Here is a 6,541-nt window from a genome sequence, read left to right as displayed (position 1 = left end):
AATCTCTTGTGTGTGTGCTTTTGAAATATACTCCCCTCTCTTGCAGTCCCTCTTACTCCTGCATGCCGTTCCTGCACCAGAATGTTGCCTGCAGACTGTGATGGCATCAGGAAACAAAAAGGACTGCAGGAACTGGAAGATGTGAGAATCTGCATACTTGGTCAAGACTCTATTTTGAAGGGCACCCTGATTCGGGTCTGTAATAAGGGAGAAGCAGGTCTTAAGTTCAGTATTTGTTTACAGGGTTTGCTCTAGGGCCTGAATTTAGAGGGTTGGGTCTATATTTGATTAGAGGGTCTGAATTTCACATCATATATAAATGGGCAGAACATAAGGTACACTACTAATGTGCTGTTTCAGTGTGTAACTTTGGTTTCAGAGACTTTAGAAGAGTCACTTGTATTTATTTATCGCTCATTTATTTGAATTTTTGCACATATTACTTTTATGTTTTCTATCTGTGCAGTCCCTATTTAGAATGTAATGTGCTCCATGACTGACAATGCCATCCAGTGTACACCTTTGCCATGTATGCCGTCCTTGAACAGCCGGGTGCATACTGCTGTACGAGATGTGAGTGTGTTGCACATTTGGAAGCCCAGATCTTGGAACTAAATGATCAGCCTGCCACACTGGGATCCATTGGCACCATGGAAAGGGGTTTACTGCTCACTGAGCACTTGCTGGGGTAGATGTGGGGGTGGAGGGTAGTATGGAGATGCAAGATGAGCAGGCAGCTAGCTGGGTGACAGGAGGAGGGATAGGGGGAAGAAATCCAGGGAGGCTAGTCCTGAACTGTCACACCCCAACAAGTTTGCAGAGTTGGCAGATGAGGGGGGTGCCATTACAGAGCCAGCACTGCTGCAGCACGACATGCTCTCTGACCACTACAGGGATACCTGCTCCGGTAAGAAGGGGAGCACAGGGCAGGGTAGACAGGTCCTGGTGATGGTAGACTCAATTATTAGGGGGACAGACAGAGCAATCTGACAAAAAGATTGGGATCGTCGAACGGTGTGTTGTCTTCCTGGTGCTTGAGTTTGACACATAGCAGATTGGGTTGACAAATTACTGGGATGGGCCAGTGGGAATCCCACGGTCATGGTGCACATTGGCACCAATGACAAAGTTAGAGGTAGGTGGAAGGTCCTTAAAATTATTTCAGGGAACTAGGATGTAAATTTAGACCGAGGACCTCCAAAGTATTATTTTCTGAAATATTACCTGTTCCATGTGTCACACCAGAAAGGCAGCAGGATCTTAGGGAGGTAAACAAGTGGCTCCAGAATTGGTGAAGGAAGGAAGGCTTTGGGTTACTGGAGAACTGGACTGACTTTGCTGTTGGCTACAGGCTCTACAGTAGGGATGGGCTGCATCTCAATGGGAAGGGGGCAGCTGTGCTAAGAAGAAGATGGCTAGAAGGTTGGAGAAGTGTTTAAAATAGAAACTTGGGGGGCAACTGTAGAGATAGAGGTGAAGACAGTGTAGACAGGGACCTGGGACTAAGTAATGAAAATGGGAGAGAGCGATGGGAGGGGTTAGTACAATTAGAACTGGCAGAATAGTTAATGCGAATAGAACTTAAAATAAAAAATAACCAAAACCTTCTTAAATGTATGAAGACTAATGCTAGAAGTCTGACTAATAAAGCTGCTAATGCTAGAAGTTTCTCTCCATTACTAAAGATCATTTCCTTACCCAACTTGTACAGGACCCAACAAGACAGACATTCATTTTGGACTTAATATTAACCAACAGACCTGAAAGAATAACAGGGGTGCCGGTTGGGGGGCACTTGGGAAATAGTGATCGTAATACAACAAAATTTCCTGTTGGCTTTCAATACATATGTAGTGACCACAGGGAGCTAAAAAAATACTAAACTTTAGGAAGCCCAAGTTCGATTAGCTTAGTGATGTTCTTAACCTTATTGACTGGGATAATGTCTTCAAAAATAAGACTACAAGCAATCAAAGGGAATAATTTAAAAACATCCTAATTACTCACTGTAAGAGGTCCATGCCTGACAGGAATAAACTACTTAGTAACAGGAGAAAACCAATGTGGCTTAGTAAAGATAAAAAAGAGCAATAAACAACAAAAAACAAAGTGTGTAAGCTACTAAAACAAGAAGGCAATGAGGAAGCACTAAAAAAACCTATATAAAAAACAGAAATTATGTAAAAATCAGATAAAAGCAGCAAAAAGGGAGACTTATTGCCAGAGAGAATAAAACTAACCCTAAACTTTAATAAATAATGTAGGAGAAATTGTAGAGGGTAATAAGAATAAAACAAATCTATTAAACAGCTTTTTCTTCAGTGTATTCACAAAGGAAAATGAAATGTCAGATGAGATGCAAAGTGATAATGTAAACTCTCCACTAAATGTCACCTCTCTAACCCAAGAAGAAGTGCAGAGGCCCTGCGTGAAAAAAACGCGCAAGAAAAATGCAAGTGTGCAGGAACCCTAAAATAGACCGATCGCCGGGTTCCGATGGCTTACACCTTCGGGATCTGAGAGAATGAAGTAATGTGATAGAACGACCATTGTTTCTTATATGTGAGGATAATCTTATATTTATAAGATTCTTATGTCCTGAACAATACACTCACATAGACACAGTACCTTGGTTTGATTTGTGCTTGAAAAAGAAGCCCAAAGCTCCGAAACGCATTGCACTTTGCACCTTTTACAATAAAATATCTATTCTTCCAGTACTCAGGATCTATATCCTTTATTCTTATCTACCACGAATAGAGGTCCACCTCTGTTCTCCACAGTGTTATACTGGTGTTCCTTCTTTGGGTCACCTTGAGTGCAGGAGTTTCCTTTTTTTAAACTTTTTCAGTTATCTCTATTTCAACTGGAAAACTTTCACAGCCCTCCTGTACCTCTCCTTGCTTTTGCTCTTCTCTTGGACCCACCACGAGCACCCGTATTAGCATTTCTGCAGATAACCATTATCGATACTGTGACACACGACAAACCAAGTTATCTGGCTCCACCTACAGAGGCGCTGTCCTAACCACCTACCATTTTTGTATGACCTCTAGCTAGGATACAAAACGTGATACGGCAGCCACAGAGGCTCTAGTACCCTATTGGGTATTAGATGTGATATGGGCAGGCATGGAGGCTCTAGTACCCTGGTGGGCTATCACGTCTTGGATACAAAACGTGATACTGGTGGAAATGGAGGCTATAGTACCCTGTTGTACTGCCTCAAACTCATAGGGTGTTCAGGTTTGTGTCCCAGATGGTCTCATACATGCTCTTTTGGTGATAAATCTGGCGCCCGAGCAGCCACAGGCATGTGACAATGTTGTGTGCACCCAAGCATTATCCTGCCAGAAAATGCCTCTTGGAAGCCGTCATGAGAGGAACACATGTGGCTGCAGGATGTGCTGAACATATCGCTGAGCTGTCATTGTCCCTCCTATCACTACTAGGGGTGATTGACTGCTGTATACGATGGCCTGTCAGACCATCACACCAGCAGTGGGGGTAGTGTGCCGCTCCATAGCAAAGTCAGGACTGAGGTGCTCACCCCAAGGTCTCCAGGCACGAACATGGCCATCGTCAGCACCCAAACTAAACCTGGATTTAACGCTGAAGACAACCCTGTTCCCCTCCATAGCGTCCAGTTTTGGTGTTTCACGACACCACTGAAAACGAAGGTGACGGTGCATGAATGTCAAAGCCAGTAAATGGGCGCTGTGAGAACAAATGTCATTCAACCAAGTATCTGGAAATGGTTCCAACTCACACAGAGGCCTGTAATGATGGCACCAACTGTTTCTGGATAGCGGGCAACAAAACAGTTGGAGCTGCTCATGCTTGTTGAATGACCAGGTGATCCTCATTTATCTAGGGCATCCTGAGCCCGGTCGCCTTATGAAAGTGCCATCATGCATACACTGGTGCCAACAACTGCTAACAATCTGGTCAGAATGGTCTAGGTGAGGGACAATTCATCAATACAAACATCTAGCCTCTCGCACTCCAATAATGCATGGAAAAAGAGGCCACTAAAACACAAGGAGCCTCTGAGATCCTTGTTATATGCCAAGGGAGGAACCACGTTTAGGGTCTCAGGTGACAAGACCGTTCATCTCATAGAATCATAGAATGGTAGAGTTGGAAGGGACCTCCAGGGTCATTGTGTCCAACCCCCTGCTCAGTGCAGGATTCACTAAGTCATCCCAGACAGATATTTGTCCAGCCTTTGTTTGAACACTTCCATTGAAGGAGAACTCACCACCTCCCGTGGTAACCTGTTCCACTCAATGATCACCCTCACTGTCAGAAAGTTTTTATTAATATCTAATTTGTGTCTCCTCTCTTTCAATTTCATCCCATTGCTTCTAGTCTTTCCTTGTGCAAGTGAGAATAGGGCTGATCCCTCTGCACTGTGACAGTCCTTCAGATATTTCTAGACAGCTATTGAGCCTCCTCTCAGCCATCTCTTTTGCAGGCTAAAAATTCCCAGAACCTTTAACCGTTCTTCATAGGACATGATTTGCAGACCGCTCACTATCTTGTTAACTCTTCTCTGAACTTGCTCCAGTTTGTCTATGTCTTCTTTAAAGTGGGGTGCCCAGAACTGGACACAGTATTCCAGATGAGGTCTGACTAAGGAAGAGTAGAGGGGTATGTGATCTAGACTCTATGCTTCTCTTTATACATCCCAGAATTGTGCTTGCCTTTTTGGCTGGTGCATCACATTGTTGACTCAAGTTCAGTCTGTAATCTATTAGTATACCCAAGTCTTTTTCACATGTGCTGCTGCTTAGCCCAATTCCTCCCATTCTGTATGTGCTTTTTTAATTTTTTTTGCCCCGATGTAGGACTTTCCATTTCTTCTTGTTAAATACCATTCTGTTAGTCGCTGCCCACTGTGCAAGCTTTTTTAGATCTTTTTGAATACTCTCTCTGTTCTCTAGTGTTAGCTATCCCTCTTGGCTTTGTGTCGTCGTCAAATTTGATCAGTTTCCCATCAATTCCCTCCTCCAGATCATTTATAAAAATGTTGAACAACACTGGGCCTAGGACAGAGCCTTGTGGTACCCCACTTGATAAATTCTTCCACTTGGATGTGCAGCCATTTATGACCACTCTTTGAGTACGATCACTCAGCCAGTTGTGAATCCACCTAACTTGTCAATCCCATATTTGGTCATTTTTATCAATAAGGATGGTATAAGATACTTTGTCAAATGCTTTACTAAAGTCAAGATATACTATATCTACCACATTTCCCTGATCAACCCAGTTGGCAATTCTATCATAGAAGGAAATTAGATTCTAATCACACCTCAACTCTTGTATATCTGCCTGAGATGGAACTGCATGCCGGGTTTTGCAGCAAAATGACAACTTATTCTAGGGGCTGGACTGTTTTTGACATTGAGTGCATTAAATCTTTCAAGAAAGCCATTAAGGCCTACTTCTTGAAGTTGTTCAATGAATCTAGCATTGTGTGGCAAAGAGTGCCATAGCTTCACTACTCTTACAGCAAAGAATCCTATCATGATAGTGTTACCTGTTTTCCTCAACATGTAAAAGATTCCCCAATAGGTGCACAAAATTGTACTTTATTTAAGATCTTTTTGCATTCATTACTGTTTTTTTATGGCTGATCGGAATCACAGTTCACTTTCTATCTTTTGAGGTGTTATAACATTGGGACCACGGGACCTGATTAAACACTAGATGAGGGATACTCAACAATTAGGCTGACCATACGCATACGATAAAACTGCAAATCTTCCGATTCCAAAGGCATTGGCCACTGATTTCATGTGTTTGCTGCCCTTCTGGCACTCCCCTAATTGCAGGTTTTAGATGGAAAGAATAATCTGTCCTCATTACAGATCATTTTGCTTGAGCATGAATGTTACCGATTGTATCAGGAAAAACTATTGTATCATGTCTATGACTGGCTCTCGTGTTTCCTTCTGTATTGCTAATGACCTTATATGGTGAAATCTTCATCTTTTGGCTCATTTTAGGTATCATGCCGTACAATGGAAACAGCACCTTGGCCACCACCTTCATCGTTGTGGGATTTAAGACGTCTCGGGAGACAGAGCTCTTTCTGTTCTGCCTGTTCCTTGTTATGTATATTATCACCATCGGAGCTCATTTACTTATTATTGGACTTGTCACTATAGATAGACATCTTCACAAGCCAATGTATGTTTTATTGACCAACTTCTCAGTGGCAGAAATTGCTTATGTCACATCAACTGTGCCGAAGTTGCTTGATGGTCTACTGACCAGGAACAAGGAGATTTCATATTCTGCTTGTCTTCTTCAGTTTTATTGCTTTTTTGCATTTGGAGCCACTGAGCACTGCTTCCTTGTTGTGATGGGATATGACCGCTATGTAGCAATCTGTCGGCCACTGCACTATATTACTATAATGGGCAAAAAGACAAGTTTGGGCTTGACAATTGGAGCCTGGACAAGTGGGTTAATGGCAGCCACTTGTCCTTCTCTCTGGGTTGCTTCCTTGAAGTTTTGTTATCCTAACCTA

The sequence above is a fragment of the Eleutherodactylus coqui genome, chromosome 10 (assembly GCF_035609145.1).
Source record: "Eleutherodactylus coqui strain aEleCoq1 chromosome 10, aEleCoq1.hap1, whole genome shotgun sequence".
Lineage (NCBI taxonomy): Eukaryota > Metazoa > Chordata > Amphibia > Anura > Eleutherodactylidae > Eleutherodactylus > Eleutherodactylus coqui.
This window is presented reverse-complemented; position numbering follows the sequence as displayed.